This window comes from Tamandua tetradactyla, chromosome 9 (assembly GCF_023851605.1).
Source record: "Tamandua tetradactyla isolate mTamTet1 chromosome 9, mTamTet1.pri, whole genome shotgun sequence".
Classification (NCBI taxonomy): Eukaryota; Metazoa; Chordata; class Mammalia; order Pilosa; family Myrmecophagidae; genus Tamandua; species Tamandua tetradactyla.
In genome coordinates, this window is record NC_135335.1 from 46961987 (window position 1) to 46980923 (window position 18937).

Consider the following 18937-nt stretch of genomic DNA (forward strand, 5'->3'; position numbering starts at 1 on the left):
ACACTTGAAATGAATTTTAAAATACTAATAAAATGTCTATTTACTTATACTTCAGAGGTTTTTAGTACATGATGTATATATTCATTTTCATCATCACCCTTTTGTCATCTATCCAATTTTTCCATAACTATGGGTAATTTTATTAATGGATTACCTAATCTTAAACCTTTGTCCCTATACAGAAATAAACCCACTTGGTTATATCTTGTTGATATGCTTAGAATTTAGACAAATTTTCTTAGGTCTTCCAATATCAGGAAAATCATATTTATGCAAGGTTTATGAACATATTTTTCAAATTCTCTCATTCTTAATTTTCATTTTTAATTATCTAAATCATATTTTTTCTAGAGTAATAAGCCTGTGGAAAAAGCAGGATACTTAATAAATATTAAAATTAAAACTACAGGACTTCCCTCTTTTTCTCTAGAAAATTGAAAGAAAATATCGTTTGAGGGAAAAGATCCAGAAAGGAAAATCTCTCTCATAACTGTTCCAGACACATAGCCTGGCCTGGATTAACACTTGCTCTATTTCACTTTGCAGAAAACTATTAAAATGCTAAATATGCAGGGGGTCAATCAACTTGGTACTATACTGTGCAGGGAAAAAGCAATCTTCTTACAAGTGATACTAGAGCTGGTTCTTCAAGCAACTAGTAAATTAAAGAGTGGAAATGAAATGGCAGAATTATTTTGATCATACATTTAATACATTTACTGAATGTCTGCTATTCTTCAGTCATTCCTTTCTTTCTGCTCTCATAAAATTCCGACTTTTGTGACTTGGTCTTCTTCCTCTTTTTTGCTGCTTTCTCTCTCATGGGGTTCTGCATATTCTCATCTTAGTCTGTACACCTTTCCAGCATGAACTCTTTATGCTCCATGTTTTAATCTACCATTCTTACACTGTTCAGTTACAAATTGACATCTAAGTGTATATGCAGTGTTTTGGTTTTCTAAAGCTTGCAAAATGCAATATATTAGAAATGGTCTGACTTTTAACAATGGGAATTTACTAACATACAAATTTAGTTCTAAGGCCATGAAAATGTTCAAGTCAAGGAGTAACAGGATGATTTCTGATCTCTGAAGACAGGCTGCCAGAATCTTGGATACCTCTATCACATGGAAAGACATAGAGCTTGCATCTTCTGATTCTTCTCTCCCAGGTTTGTTTACTCTCAGCTACTGCTTCAGTGGCTTCCTCTGTTTTCTGCAGGTCCTCTTTTAGCTTCTCTGGGCTTTTCTCAATGTGGTTCCCTTAATGGCATCTTTGTCAGCCTCTTTCTTTTACCCTTTTAAAGGACTCAAGTAAGAGGATTAAGACTCACCTTGAATGAGGAAAGACAACTCTCAGTTGAAATAACCTAATCAAAAAGTCCCACCCATAACAGGTCTACACCCACAGGAACAGATTAAAAGAACATGACCTTTTCTATGGTGCCTAACAGCTTCAAACTACTACATTTAGCTAGAGAAATTGATATCACAAATTATTTCATTAACACCCATTGCCATTTTCCTCTGAAGCACCAATCTGGAACCCCAGAATAAATCATAATTCATCATATTTCCAAAACTCACTCCTCACTAAGCAGGAGCTCTTTTGACAATGAGTTCACCTAATAATCCAATTGCTCCATAGCCTCTCCATGCTCCATTAATAGTCCTCCTAACTCCGCAAGCACAGTGAAGGTGATCTATCCTCTTACCCCTCGATTGTAAATGTGAGACCCTGGAGAATTCTCATAGGGCTCTCAGAGGTTTTTAATAAATGATCTTGGGTGTATGTATACACCCAAGGTCATTTATATATATATATATATTTCCAGGCTTTGCCTGTTGTAACTTCAGAATAAACAGAGGAGATAGCTGAATTAAGAAAATATAATACAATAGTTGATGATTTACAAATGTTTTGGCAATTAGGAGAATAAAAGAAAGTGTTTTTTATTTAAGACAAGGTTTTTTGAAAATTTTATATATACATATATGTCAGTTTCCTAAATATATTTTTATGTTTCTTATTGCAATGACTATTTATTAAAGGCCATTTTGAGTTTTTTTGAATAAACAAGCAGACAAGGAATGGCCAAGGCATTGGAAATACAAATAATGACTAAAATATCTAGAGGTTTATGGGCAGTATCAGTACTGTGTTTCATATATATATATATATATATATATGTGCCCTCGTAGCTGAGAAAGAAACTCCAAACTTCATTGACCCTTTCTTTGGAGTTAAGGGACATGTGGAATGTTTTGGCCAATGAAATGTGAACAGGATTGACATGAAGAACTTCCACGAAGAAGAATAATAATCATCATCACCTGGTTTGCTACATTTTGTTTTCTCTCTACTTTACAACCAATGATATTACAGAATGAAACTGATCCTAAAATATAGACAATATGGAAAAGGGCCACAGACAACTTGCAATGAACATGTACTCTGAACAAGAAGTAAAATCTTAGTAAAGTGCTAAGCTTTTGACTTCACTGTTTAAAACACATTGTCACCTAGCTTATGCTGGCTCATACACATTTGATCATTTTACAGATTCAGGCTCTACCCTTAAGATGAGCTGTGCCACAAAATGACTACAAGACATCTCTTATATTGATTATATCTGTAGATTCTGTCACTGGTGTTATTCATATAAATGCGTTTATAGCCAACCCTTTTCTATTATATTTTTATTCTAATCTATACTATTCTTATGTAGCTTAAACTCATGCTTTCAAGTCAGTTAAACAGGCCTGGAATTGAATCTTATACCGTTAAAAAACACTTGTGCTTTGGGGGGAGAAAAATGTGAGAAACATTAGATGAAATACAAATCTAAAATGCTGTGCAATTTAAGAGAATCATAAGCAAAGTCAAATTGGAATACAGAACAGCAAACATTTAACCCTCTTCGAGATTCACTGTCGAGGACTGCTGTATCCAAGACCCTAGCTAATTGTCAATACATTTTACCTTTAGAGATGAAACATTTGCAAAACACAGATCCATTGATTGGGGTTTTTGTCATGTGATTTGCCATCAGATATTTCCAGTTTGGAAAGCAGATCCCTTAAGGAAATAGCTTGGGGAAAAATAAAATAAATAAAACAAACTAAAGAAAGGATTGAACATTTTGAGGCAAAAATTAGCATTGGAAAAAATTAGCATTGGAGTTTGAAAAGTCTAATAATAATATGTCCAAAGTGAAACAGGCATATGAATGAACAGTGAGATAACAGAATGTGATATGTGTAAATTGTCAAGTGGGGAGTGGATGTAACCAAGGAATTAGAATTTAATGAATAATTATGTCTACATAAGTGTTCTTTTTCTTTCTGGTATATTAGAATAAATCACTGAATTGTAATCCAGTTGCCCTGATCTCTGATAATGCTTGTAAAAGCCCTTCAAGATAAAAAAAGCACCAATATTCCTCCCCAAAATGATCTACAGATTGAAGGCATTGAAATCCCTAGAAAACTTCTAATGACTTCTTTTGCAGAAATGGAAAAGTCAATCCTCAAATTCTGGAGATCCCAAATAATCAAAACAATACTGAAAAAAAATAACATTGGAAGACTCAACTTTATTAGCCAGGGTTCTCTAGAGAAATAGAACAAACAGGAGATATCTGTAATTACGAGGTTTATAAAAGTTTCTCATGCAACCATGGGAATGGAAGAGTCCAATATCCATAGGGCAGGCTGAGAAGCTGGTGGGTCTGATGAAGAGTGTGGACAAACTCCACAGGAGAGGCTCACAGACTGAAAAAGCATTGAAAAAGTCCCTCTTCTTCCTTCAGCAAATCGTGCGAAGACAACAGGATAACTACATTTAAAAAATGAAACTGCATGCCTACCTCACATCATATACAAAAATTAACCCAAATTGGACCGCTGACCTAAATATAAGAGTTAAAATCATAAAGCCCTTACTAGCAGGGAACATTCTTCATAACCTTGGATTTGGCAATGAATTCTAAGTTTTAACACTAAAAGCAGAAGCAATAAAAGAAAAATGGATACATTGTACTTTAGTAAAACTAAAATCTTTTGTACAAAGAACATTATCAAGACAGTGAAAAAACAACCTACAGAATGGAAGAAAATATCACAAATCACATGTCTGGTGAGTTTTGTAATCAGAATAATAAAAAAAACACTGACAAACACAAAATAACAATTCAAATAAAAACAGGCAGGGGATTTTAATAAACATTTCCCCAAAGAATATATACAAATGGCTAACAAGCACATGAGAAGATGTTCATCATCATTAGTCATCAGGGAAAGGTAAATCAAAACTGCAATGAGATACCACTTCATACCCACTAAGATGGCAATAATAATAATAATAATAATAATAATAATAAGAAGAAGAAGAAGAAGAAGAAGAAGAAGAAACAAACACCATTGGTGAGAATGTTGAAAAATAATAAAACTGTTTGTTGCTGGTGGGACTGTAAAATGGCTCAGCTGTGAAAACAATTGGTGGTTACTCAAGAAGTTAAACACAGACCAAGAAATTGCCCACCTAGGTACGTACCCCAACGAGTTGAAAACAGGTACTTAAACAGGTATATATACACACACGTACAAACACTATTCACCTTAGTCCAAAGGTGAAAACAGCCCACATGTCTATCAAGAGTTGAATGGATTAAGAAATTGTGATATATCTAGAAAATTGAATATTATTCAGCTATAAAAAACAATGAAGTACCTGTACAGGGCACAAGTAAATGAAGCCAGACACAAACAGTCACATATTGTATACTTTTTAATATGAAATATCCAGTATAGGCAAATCAGTAGAGTGAAAAAGAAGAATGGCTATCGCCAAAGGATGAGAGGAGAAGGGGGAGATTTTACTTAATGGGTAAGGAGTGTTTTGGGCTGATGAAAATGTTTTGAAACTAGAGTGAGGTGGTGGTTGAGCAAGAGTGTGAAGTACTAACTGCCACTGAATTTTAGACTTTAAAATGTTAATTATTTGTTATGTGAATTTCACCATAATAAAAAAGAATGAAATGTGCAGTACTTGAAAAGTAAAAATGCTGACGTAAAATAGATAATAGATATGAGGATAAAATCTAAAACTATGTAATATCTAGACGAATACAGGAGAAAATCTCTGTGACCTTAAGTTAGGTATAGATTCCTTAGATATGACAACGAAGTCACAAATCCATGAAAGAATAAACACTGATAATTTGGATTTCATGATAATTGAGAACTCCTGCTCTTTGAAAGGCAACGTGAAAGAATGAAAAAATAAGGCACAGCATGTGATACAATTTTTGCAAATCATATATCAGATAAAAGGCTCCTATATATACTCATGATACTCAAATAAAAGAGCAACTCTAATTAAAACTGGGTAAAAAATTTTAACAAGTTACTTTACCACAGAAGATACATGGATGACAAATAAGCACATAAAAAGATGCTGAACATCATTGGTCATTAGGGAAATTAAAATTTTAAAATTTATACATCGCTATATATCTATTAGAGTGCCTCAAATTAAAAAGACTTACAATAACATATGTTGATGAGGTTGTGGCTTAATGGGCAATCTCACAAACTGGTGGAAATTCAATAAAGGACAACCAATTTAGGAAGGAATTTGGCAGTTTTTTTAAAAAGATAAACATATACCTACCATATAATCCAGCCATTCCATTCCTAGGAGAAATGAAAGTCTATGTTCATAAAAATAGTTGCACTTTAATGTTCATAGCAACTGTACCTGTGATATCCAAAAGCTAGAAATAACCAAAATATCTATTAACAGGTAAATGGATAGACAATTGTGTATCATACAATGGAATACTACTCATTAATGACAAAGATTCAACTACTAATAAGTACAACATGAATTAATTTCAAAATAATTATGCTGAGTAACAGAAGCCAGACAAAAATGAGGAAACACTATGTAAAACCTAATCTACACTGGTATACAAAAACTGAGCATAGCACTAAGGAAACAAAATATAGCAATTTTCTATATATTGTTTTCTTTTTCATAACTTTGCCCCAAATAATGCCTTTATTGCACACACTGAAAAAATTAATTTGAAACTAATAAAATTTGGTTTCCACAAAACCAAATGTTATTCAGTGCCCTTTCTTACCACATGCGGAATACACTCTCCACAGGTACATTCTCATTTGTATTTTAATGCAGAAGAGCTGATTTTATCTTAAAATAAGCAGTATAATCATATTACATTTAAATTTTCAAGCTGAAAATCCTAAGCAGTTGAATCTACCATTCTTTAATATTAACAGTTTCATCTAAGAATCAAAAAGTAAAAGATTAAAATAGCAAATATTTTCCTGAGATCAGACCCATTATAGAGACCTTTTTCACACTGTGAAAGCAGATGACCTTGAGATGATATAAAAACCAGCATTATCTGCTACATTGTGCCTTGAAATAGATTTGGTTAAACAATATAGTTTATATTTCTAAAATAGGGAAGTTAAGGCAACCCTATTGTTTCTAATATTTCTCCAACTATCACCATTTTCTTAATTTAAAATCTAATTCTGGAACCTGAAGCCTTCAGATTCTAAATAACATGTACTGTACTCAAGGATAATCATTTATGAATTAATTAAATACATTAAATAGGCTTGTATTTTTCATATCAGACTCTCTATATGCAGTACATGGATGCTTTTGATATTTTATAATCTGTGCTTGCAATATATATGAACAATCAGAAAAACATAACAGAAAAAATAATCAAGTTTATAGACTATTCAGTGAACTTAAAATGGCAAAATTGCTTTTCATACCAAAATTTCTGTTTATACAGGAAAGTATCAGGTTATCATTTGTTGTACACCACACTCACCTGTGGGTTCTAAAAATGGTTTCACAAGTGCCTCTTCCAGAAGAATTTCTGGGAAATTTTCTTCATGGCTCATGGGCTCACTGGTGGTAACAGTAATTTACACAAGTCTCAGAGCTTAGTCAATGCTAAATACAGTCTTCTCCTGCTGTAGAAAAATGACTCACACCCATCTCCTTAAGGAGGCTGTAACTTCTAGGTATTCAAAACGGTAACAATATTCAGATTTCCTCCATATTAGGAATACATCTTGGTACCAATGACTTTTCATTTTAAATACAAAAACAAACAAGAAGCTATGGTATCCATAACCACACCTTTAGAAAGCCACACCTTCAATAACAAATGTAAACCATTGCTTAGTAAATAAAGATATCCCAAATGTAAATTGCAAATCTGAATTTGAAATCCAAATTCTAATCCTAATCTATGTGTGTTAACTTGTTTTAGTCTATCCATTCTTTCCTTGGTGGTTTTGCTCTGTCTCCACCTCTGAACTGTGACACAGTATCAACTCTGTATGCCCAGCTAAACCTCATCATCCCAACCCAGGTGTCAAAGAAGAAACCTTGAGGAGTTTTCCAGATTAGAAGCTTGGCAGTTTAGGCCCTGGCACGGGCAATGACTGAACATAATTTAATTCAATGAATTAGAGTTTACGGAATAAGTTCAGAAAAAATTTAAACTATGAAAGCAATCTGAGCAACAGAAATTGGCTTGATTGAAATGATGATGTGAATATTTTACCATATATAGATTCATAGCATTTCATTTTTAACATACTGTCTTTTTTCTTTCTTTTTTGTGTTCAAATTTTTAATTAGCTCTCCAACATGCATTTGAAATGAAATATTTATCTTTTTATATTTTGTCCAATTTTAACAATAATTAGCATTTAATAGTTATGTACCAGGCACTGAGTGAGGCACATCACATGATTTATTTCATTTAATCCAAGCAACTGTGCAAAATAGGTACAGTTATTATACCATTTTACAGATATGAAACTCCAGGTGTGGGAAGTTCAACTAATTTTTCCAGAATGACAATAATTATATTCCATTTATTTTGGTCTTGGAAAAAATGTTGCATTATATATCTTGGCATACATATTCCTAACAATTTTGTGAGAAATTTTGCAGGAAAGACATCTAGAGATGATGCATTTGTGTTAAAAGTTATGTTAATTTAAGATGTTGACAGGTACTGCTGACCTATGTTGTCACAACTTTGAAGAGGGCTGGAGATTTGAGCTCAATGGGAGTGGATGGTGCCAATCAGAAGGACACAGCTTGGAATAGGTCCAAGGCAAGATCCCAAGATGCAGGCAGCCACACAGAGACAGAAGTCCTCACAATATATATTTAAGTATAGTATCCTCAGCACAAGAGGGAGCTGATTTGGACTCTGAAGAATGTCCACTGCAGTGACTGACTGGAGATGGCAGTAGGTCAAAGTCAGACACTGAGGGTTTAGATCACAGTGATATCAAAATGACAGAAATGGGTTTATGAAAGCTTCTTACTTAACAACATTTTCAGAATTTAAGCATATTTTTATATAGGATGTCTTTTTACTAGAAAAGTAAATATTCTCTTTAGAATATGTAAAGAAAAATAAATTCGTTTCATACATAAGTGTCTAAGCAATTTGTCTCCTCTTTAATGTACTTATTGTGCTATTTGCTGTTTCTGAATGATTAGGTTTTTAATTTATTGTCTGTGTTTTTAAGTTTAATTTAGACAGTTTGCACAGGATTTGTGTTAACTTTTAAACATTAAAAAAAATTTTTGTAAATAGCAAACAAACATACAGATATTCTCGACATGCAAACATTCTTGCCAAGGTAACAATCAATGACACACAATATCATCACATAGTGTGTATTCATCACCATGATCAGTTTTTTGAACATTTGCATCAAAAGAAAAAAAGAAGAAAAAACTCTCAAACTCTTAAAAAAAGAAAAACCTCATATATGCCATATTTCTTACCTCTCACTCTCATTGACCACTAGTATTTCAATCTACTCAATTTATTTCAACCTTTGTTTTCCTTATATTTGTTTATTTCTTATCCATACATTTTACTCATCATCTGTCCATACCATAGATAAAAGAAGCATCAGACACAAGGTTTTCACAATCACCCAGTCACATTGCAAAAGCTATATTATTACACAATCATCTTCAAGAAGGATGGCTACAGGAACACAGTGCTAAAGTTTCAGGTACTTCCCTCTAGCCACTCTAATACACCATAAACTACAAAGGGGATACCTATATAATGCATAAGAATAACTTCCAGGTAAACTTGGACTCTGTTTGAAGTCTCTCAGCCACTGACAGGATTGAGGGCTTGGCCTATTGATTTGGTTGTCCACCGTGCTTGTGAGAATATCAGGAATTCTCCAAATAGGGAAGTTGAATTTTTCCTCTTTCTTCCCATTCCATCAAGGGGACTTTGCAAATACTTCTTTATTCATTGTTCAGATCACTCTGGGATTTATCGGGGCATCACACTAACCTGGTCAAACCAACAAAATCTCATGCTTTATTCATAACTTTTAAACATTTGAGCAATTCTGCTTTTCATTTAATAGTACAATATGAATTTTCCCTTTAAAAAATTATTGTGTAAATAACAACAAGCAAACTTGCCACCCTCCCCCTGTCTATGTGGGACATGACTCCCAGGGGTGTGGACCTTCCTGGCAATGTGGGTCAGAAATCCTAGAATAAGCTGAGACTCAGCATCAAGGGATTGAGAAAACCTTCTCGACCAAAAAGGGGAAGAGCGAAATGAGACAAAATAAAGTGTCAATGGCTGAGAGATTCCAGAGTAGAGGAGTTATTCTGGAGGTTATTCTTATGCATTAAATAGATACCACCTTGTTAGTCAAGATGTAGTGGAGAGGCTGGAGGAAACTGCCTGAAAATGTGGAGCTGTGTTCCAGTAGACATGTTTCTTGAAGATGATTGTATAATGATAAAGTTTTCACAATGTGACTGTGTGATTGTGAAAACCTTGTGTCTGATGCTCCTTTTATCTACCTTATCAACAGGCGAGTAAGACGTATGGAATAAAAATAAATAATAGGGGGAAGAAATGTTAAAATAAACTTAGATTGAAATGCTAGTGATCAATGAAAGGGAGGGGTAAGGGGTTTGGTATGTATGCATTTTTTTCTGTTGTCTTTTATTTCTTTTTCTGAATTGATGCAAATGTTCTAAGAAATGATCATGATGATGAATATGCAACTATGTGATGATATTGTGAATTACTGATTGCATATGTAGAATGGAACGATCATATGTTTAGAATGCTTGTGCTTCTTTGTTGTCATTTTTTTTAATTTAAAAATTAATAAATATATATTTTTAAATTTTTGTATAAATAAAAATTACTGAATCAATGAAGGTAGTTCATAAAGACTTCGACCGTGGATAGAGTGGAAGCCTTGCAGGTGAATGACAATGTCTTCGCTATCAGGGGGGATGGAGGAGGGCAGAGGGTCACCTTGAGACCTTCTAACCTTGAAGGCCCAGGTGCTGGGGGGGGGGGGCCTAGCCCTGCTCGGGTTCAGGCCGCAGCTTAGGGCCCTCACTTTCTGAGGCCTAGGGGGTGGTGGGCCTCTGCCTTGGTTCTGGGGTCCACGCGGGTCAGTGGATGCGCGGGCTCAACTAGTTACTCCGGGCTGGAGGGGCACCTCCCATTCCAGGCTTCGGTTACTCTGAGCTGGAGCAGCCTGCTTCCAAGGCAATCGGTCTTCCGGGAGATTCTGTGAGTTGCATGAGGATGCTGCAGCGCCCACGGAGCTTCGAGGACCGTCGCGGGGGTCAGTGGCTTCCTGCCTCCAACTTGTTAAGTATGACCTGCGCGAAAAGCGAAGGGAGCGCTCTCGGGAGTGGCGGCGCTTCCGGGACGGGCTTCCGGGAACTCGGGGAGCGGCGCATGCTGTCCCCCCCTACTTTCTGTTCACCCAGGACTCCAACGGAATCAGAAGAGGGAAGGAAGGTGGTCTTATTCCTAGAGGTTAAATACGCGGGACAATTCCAGGAATGGTCCTTGTGTTTTGGGGAGTAAATTTGGTGTTCAGTTGCAGGCTGACAGAAAAGAAGATGCCTCCTATGCTTGCGCACAATGGGGCAATGGCACCATCTGTCTTACTCTTTCATATTGTCTGCACTGCAGGCAGGACCGTTAAGCAGGTCTTTACAGAAGATTAGAATTCACATGTGCAGACAGCTGAGGACGGCAAAGAGAATTCCCGCACCGAAGGCCAGGGGAATCGCCAGGAACACCGTGGAGAAGTTGTAGATCACATATTTGCTGATTTCAAAGAAGGCATAGTTCCAGGTTCACTTCGTCTAAGGAGTGCATAGACACGGGCCCCGCGATCACATCTTTGAAACCCAGATTGTGATGCGAGTTGACCGGTGAGGATCTGGGTCCATTCCCAAGTCCGCGAATTTCTCAGGTCGCCTTAATCGACGCCGCGGTGGCGTCTGTAGGCGCGCAGAGCTGGACTTGTGCCTTCTCTGTCTCCAGCCCCATTGGCGGCGCAGCTCAAGTGACCAGCGCGACTTAGACTGACGCATCCCGGGTGCGCGGCAGTTTCGCTCTGCTGACTCCAGCTCTGGGCTCGCTTTCCCCGCAGGAGTCCCGCCGCGTGCCCTGGGGAGGTCCGGGCTAGGCCCAGTGGGCAAAGGGACCTCTGTTCAGCCCTCTCCGCCTCCCCTTCCTGGCCGGTTCCACAAAACCTAAAATATCTAAATTGTTTCTTTCTACTTGCGTGGTTTCTGGTCTCTCCACCTTCATCCAAAGCACCAGGAAATTATTAGCCTTCCAAGTAAAACAGTCTGAAAGACACCAAGAACATAACGAGAAACAGTATACTACATCTTTAGAAATAGCAGAATTATAATTTGGGATTAGATATAATAGATGGCACAATTTCTTTAGAAATAGCAGGATTGTAATTTGGGATTAGATGTAATAGATGGCACAATTGTCTTTTGAAATAATATTGAACACAGATTTTCATATACGAATTCCTTTAGTAATAAAAGGAATACGTGTGTTTGGGTTAAGAGTGGGAAAGAGGGTAAAGGAGGTTTCTTTTTTTTTTTTTTTTTTTTTTTTTTTTTTTTTTATTTATTTTTTTTTTATTAATTAAAAAAAGAATTAACGAAACAATTAGAAATCATTCCAATCTACATGTACAATCATTAATTCTTAATAACATCACATAGTTGCATATTCATCATTTCTTAGTACATTTGCATCGATTTAGAAAAAGAAATAAAAAGACAACAGAATAAGAATTAAAACAATAATAGAAAGAAAAAAAACAAAAAAAACAAAAACAAAAAACCTATACCTCACATGCAGCTTCATTCAGTGTTTTAACATAATTGCATTACAATTGGGTAGTATTGTGCTGTCCATTTCTGAGTTTTTATATCCAGTCCCGTTGTACAGTCTGTATCCCTTCATCTCCAATTATCCCTTCTCTTTTTTTTAATTAACAGAAAAAAAGAAATTAACCCAACATTTAGAGATCATACCATTCTACACATGCAATCATTAATTCTTAACATCATCACATAGATGCATGATCATCATTTCTTAGTACATTTGCATTGGTTTAGAAGAACTAGCAACATAACCGAAAAAGATATAGAATGTTAATATAGAGAAAAAATAAAAGTAATAATAGTAAAATCAAAACAAAACAACACAAAACAAAACAAAAACCTATAGCTCAGATGCAGCTTCATTCAGTGTTTTTAAAGGAGGTTTCTTTAAATTAAAACAACTGGAAAGAGAAAAGAGAAGGAGCTATTCTTCTAGAAACTAGTGATCTGCATTATTTGGGGAGTGCAATTAATTTTTATACTCAATTAAGGCATTGAGATTAGGTCAGTAGATACTTTTACTTTAGTCACTAGCACTCAATTAGAATTAAATTGTAGATTTTTGACTGACAACCAGTGGTAATTATTTAAAGTCTGAATTTTCTTTTTCTATTTGAAGTAATTCTGGAATGCATAGTACTGCTCTCCTTAACATAAAATTAGAGAAAAAGATTTCATATAGAAATTGTGGACATTTACCATTTTAAATACTTTGTTCTAAGTTTAGCACCATGGAAGGGGCTTATCTCACTGCTTACTTCGAGTTGAAGAGAATTTTTGCACATGGTTTCACCTAATTGCAAGACAGGATGAATTAGCAGCAATGGCAGGTTATATTCATCATTCCAAATCCACTCTCCCCTCTTTTCCACAGTGGAGATTCACCTGTATAAACTACATCTCCAAATCTCCAGTCTTGCTTACAGCTATGTTAGATGACTGGAGCGCCCTGGAGACAGAATGTGGCATGAAGATGTATAGGGTAGAATATTCATTTTCTTATGGCATTCCCTGCAAAGTAGCTTTGGTCTGGAAGTTTCCTTAAAAGAAGATCATGATTCATTGGAAGGCTACTTTATATGACTTTTTCTCCTAAGTTTCAGTAACCTCTCCCTCCATTTGGGACTCTTTGGGGCTAGGGGAGGTGACAGCTCTGCATGTGGCAACCCTGCTTTCTACACTATTACTTAGAGTTTATGTATATACTATACTTACCCTTGTACAGAACATGGACTACAATGGAGGGAAGAGGCTGGGATGATAAACACCCAGGAAGAGATTCTCAGATGTCAAGAGTGAAGGTGAGAACTTCTCTCGACCCTCATACTTTTATTACACTCTGTTATAGAAAAACAAAACCTCAAACTGAAAGAAAAGAACAGCAAATTTGGCAATCCCATGTGTGAGATAGAGAAACTAAACCAAATATAACAAATAGAATGGGTAGAGACCTTTTGGATTCTGAATTTAGAGAATGAAATGGAGGCAAAATGTTTGTGGCCAGACTATCTCTGTGCTAAGATAATGCTTTGCCCCAAAAGTCAGACCTTGCCACAAGTGGAGCTGTGAGGTACACATGTGTGGGACCCACAAAGAGGCAAAGGAACTCTTCCGTGACATTGACAAGAACCTGCTCTGTGCTAAGATAATGCTTTGCCCAAAAAGTTAGACCTTGCCACAAGAAGAGCTGTGAGGTACATATGTGTGGGACCCACAAGGAGGCAAAGGAACTCTTCTGTGACATTGACAAGAACCTGCTCGGTGGGCTGTATGATTAGTCCCCAGACACATCGGTCACCACCTCATACCAGAGGAATGGGCTGCTGAGGAACACAGACAAATGATGCCTTTAAAGCAATGTAGAATCTTTAAGATCACAAATCAGAGAGAAAGATTAGAATTATAATAGTGAAATTACTGAGAGTAAAATTGGTGGAGGTAACATATTTCAATGTATTTCCTAAGATATTAGTATGTTCTTTCACTATTGACCAATTTTGACACTTTCATCACAGCTGGGTTGAGCCTTCTTGAGGGAAATTTACTTAGAACCATTGGCCAGTTTGTACAGTTGGTTCTTTGTGGAACAGGTGGCACAAGGATCAATGACTTCTGAGGCAAGCTGATTTCCATTTTCGGTTACTCAGATGTATAAGAGCAAATTTTTCAGAAAATGGATATTGTCCTTAGGGTCCATTCAAGGTCTCTATTATATTTTTCTGTCAACTCTCATTTCTACTGAGTCACATAAAGCAGGTTCCTGAAAGACACGAAGCTCTGCCTGTTACAAAGGCAAGATGGGGAGAATTTGGTAATCAATTTCAATAAACTCTACAAGTATTTTGTTATTTGATTTCCTGTTTTATTTTAATTATTGTCTAAGTAGGTAGACTGCTCTCTTGGAACAAGACTATGTATGCAATGCTTCTGGGAACCCAAATCATCTTGCCTCACCACAGACTCTTCATGAACCTTTTCCTTCTTAAATCTCATGGCATATCCTGCTCATCATGGTTTAGTGTCTGTTCTGATTATTACCTTGAAAGAAAAGAAAATATATATTAGTTTAAAAATACAAGAGTACTGGAGAGGAAGCAAAAAGGTAGTTAACTCTTGTGTAAAGCATTACACTCATTTTTCTTTTTCCTGTAGAACTTGGGAACCATATTGGAAAAGTGAGTTTATACTGACAGCCTTTTATTTTGGTGAAAGTTGGTCTCATGTGAAGTGGATGAATATTTCTAGCTATTAACATCTTTTTCAGTGGAAAATTTCCATTTGGTTCCAAATAAGCATAACTAAGAGCCAGTGCTCCTTTGCCTCAGATGTTTCCTTCTGATGAGGATGAATTCAAATATACTGAAAATCAATGTGACCTTCTGGGTTTTGTTCACCCCATTTTTTCCCCTTCTCCTGTAACATTACTGAGCAGTTGATGCTAAGATGTAGTCAGAGAAGGTATGTCTCATAAAAGTGGAATGTCAAAGGGGCACAAGAAAGAGGGAACTTACCTAGCAATTGGAATGGAGTTTGTTTTTGTATCCATGAATTGCAATGACCAGGTCCTGCCCAAGTACAGTGTCTCCCAATTATAGGCAGGGCCTCAGAGGGCAATGGTTGCAAGTTTAAAATAATTTCCTTTGCTAGACAAGGAAGAACAAAGCTGACTAGCTCAGGGGACTATCTTCTTTTAGACCTTGAACATATTTGTAGGTAAGAACATTATTTGTTTTATTTGCTACTACATTCCCACTACTTAACACAGTGCTTAAAACATGGTACAATATAAATATGGAATGAATGAATGGATAAATCAGTGAATGAACTAATACATTATATTATCATGAAAAATGTATTGCAATCTATATTTAAATTATCAGGAAAGAGATTTCTAAAGTATAAAGTAAACCAGAAGCAAGGCATAAACTGATTTTTAAACTCACAGGCTAAGGAAATTCCATTATTTTGAAGTTTGAAATAATTATAACATTAATGTATTTCATATAATTCCAGAATGAACAATATATGCTAGGGATAAATGAGCATGTTATGTAAAGTTATAGGGAAAGAGAAACCAAGACTCAAAATCTTGAAGAAACTGTCAGGAAGTAAATGACATATATATGAAATGATTAATCATAAGTGAAATAAAAAGGAAAGAAAATTATAAGTACAAAAATGGAAATTAATAGAGACCAAAAAAGATGGTAGGAAAAAATAAATCCATGAACTGAAAAAAAAACAGCAAAAAGACAGCCTAATCAATAAAAATGGAGAAAGCACAACTAAAAAATTAATGGGAAACAAAATATTTAAACTATTCAAGAAATTTCATTTCTTAACATTATGCAAATAAATGTGAAAACTTGAGTAAAATGGATAAATTTATAGGTATATGAAAATTTACCAAATTTGACTCTAACTGTTACAGAAAACCCAAATATACTAACTTCTGAAAAACAAAGTACCAGGGATTCTTAAGGAGCTATTAATTCCAGATTTAGATATATGTTTTGGAATCGGAAGGAAAAAAAAAAGCTTCAAAAATGACTTTATTAAATAAGTAAAAGACTGACTTTTTATTAAGTAAAGAGAGTATGAGTACAATGTTACTGATTATTTGTAAGAACTTTCTATTTGATATTTTGAGAACTTTCACATCTTTGACAGCTGATCAAATAGTATCTAAGTTAGTGTTTAATATTTAGAATTTAGGAACTTTGCTATCTGAATTTGTAGACTTTTTTCTTGTTGCTTTGATTTTGAAACTTACTGCACAAACACAGGTTTTACAATGATTAACTGTATACTTTATTTACATATGCACATCGTTAAGCTAACTAAGATATCCATTTTGGTGGTTCTAAGTGTATTGTTTGTTTCCTTAAATTAAAAAAAAGTTACTGATCAGTTTACTTTAGTTTTTGTAGAAATCATAATTTTTAAACCATTTAACCAACAGATTAAGTAAACGATAAAACATCATCAATATAGATATTTCTAAGATAGGAAGGATGATTTTTAACAATGGAAAATTTATCAACATAATTTACTATCTTAAAAGATATAATTATCTCCACAGACACTGAAAATTAATTTGATAAAAATCCTTAATAAAGAAAGAATTGAGAGCTACTTCATAAGTATTATAAAATACATATTTTATACTTAAAGAAGAATAATGGTAAAAGGAGAGATAAATGAATCCTCTTTAATTCAACAGTACATCAAGGATATTCTTTACCATCCATATTATTGAATATTATTTTGTAAGTCTCATCCTACACAACTTGACAAAATGAAGGAGGGGCAGAAGAAATCTCCATTCTGGAGGTGAGGCCAAAGTGTTTTTAAATTCTTGCATTAAAATACAGAATGAATCAATATTTAAAATATAACCAATACTACAAAACAGAAGATAAAGTCAATATAAGGCAAAACATTTCTGAATTTTTCATGATGTGCTAAAATCATTAACTGAGGACATCAACTTTTCCCTTTTAATAGCTAAAAATAAATGTCCTCAATCAGCAAAAACTAGATAAAAATTAAGAATTTGGGGTTTCATTAGTTACAAACCACTCAATGAGAAGATGTCTGAAGAGATTTTATTTACAGAGATTAGCAAATCTTTTCCTCTGTTTTGAAGAAATCTAATCCTCTATATTAACATTTTTAAGACTCATAAAATCCAATCACATGAAAGAAGTGGGCGTGGGCTTCAGATTCAATAAAAGGGCATCCAAGTAGCCAGGCTTATTCTTCTCCAGAAGAAACAGAGTGCTTTTTGGAACCCCCCAGTTTGTGGAGAATTTTGAAAGCTGCTCCTACCACCTTGTGAGTGTCTGACCCCTCAATCGACTCCCATAGTATTCCCTTTACAGCAAGAATCAATTTTGAAACAACTGACAAATTCCTTAGATGAGTACACAATTTGCAGGGGAGGAACTAATGCTGCTTCCCCAAACCCAAACAAGTAAAAAAAATAATAATTTTAATTTATCTATCAGGAAGCTGAGGTTGTGTCCATGAAGTGATATTGTTTGCCTAGTTAGTGAAAATGACTCCAGTCCTTGAACTATTTTTGTTTTAAACTATTTTGTAGTCTATTCTTGCTATACATTTTGTGAATTCACATGATGATTATCTTTTGTTCTATTATTTTATGTATTCCTTGGTTTTTCTCATAGATTGTAAAATACAGAAAGTTGTTGACAGATCTTATAATTTTGTAGCAGGCACAAAACCTAAAATGGTTTAGCAGTATTTTATTCTCCATATATGGATGTTTTACATCAAGTAGTGCATAAATGTATACATAGGAGAGAGAAAACTCTACTATATATAAATAGTGCCATGATAACTTGGAGGAAATATTGTTTAAGATGGTACATGTTATTTCTTCAGAAATATCCATTTCCTGTCTTAAATTATACAGAAGCCTGGAAATGATTTTGCCTGCAGAAAAGTGTTACTGTTGACCATGCAGAAATATCAGAAATGAGAGTGCCATGTTTATTTATGTTCTGTGCAAATGAGGACCCAACAGTTTTAAAGAAAATTAATTTTGGAAAGATTGATTTGTTTTCTGGTGCTGATTGTTATTATTGCATGATAACTGCATGTGTTCACAATATGAAGGGATGCTTGATAATAGTTTGACAGGACGAAGGTTTAGCAATTCTCTTATCAATTTTTGCTTTACTTGGTGTACCTTCAAAGTAAGGAGGGAATTTTTAACTGCATAATATATTTATATCAGAGATTCCATTGAAAGTGATCTAATTTACAAAGTATAGTTTAGTACTTCTTAATTATTATATATTCAAAAATTGCTTTTGGTTGGTGCATTCTGTTTGAGAAAACAAAGGAGAGAAAAGATACAATTAAGACAATTAAATTAATTATTGAAGATAAAGAATTCAGTCTTATGCCTGTAGATAAACTATTAGCAGGCCAGTAGTTTAATAATTGATTTTCAGATGAACAAGACACCCCCGGGGCTATATATTGGGTCAAACTACTTGATCCCAAAGTTTTTTTAATGAAACATCTCAGCAAAACTGGAGTGCTTTTAAGGAGGAGAAAAGAGGTTAGGTAATTAGAAGCTTGTAGGATATATAATCAATGACATTTTCTATGA

The 18937-nt window shown here is 34.8% G+C and overlaps 1 pseudogene; it reads right to left on the reverse strand.

The window, feature by feature from the left end:
* Positions 1-10553: 10553 nt before the first annotated feature.
* Positions 10554-11431, reverse strand: LOC143645679 (caveolin-2 pseudogene; annotated as a pseudogene).
* Between the last annotated feature and the right edge of the window lie 7506 nt (positions 11432-18937).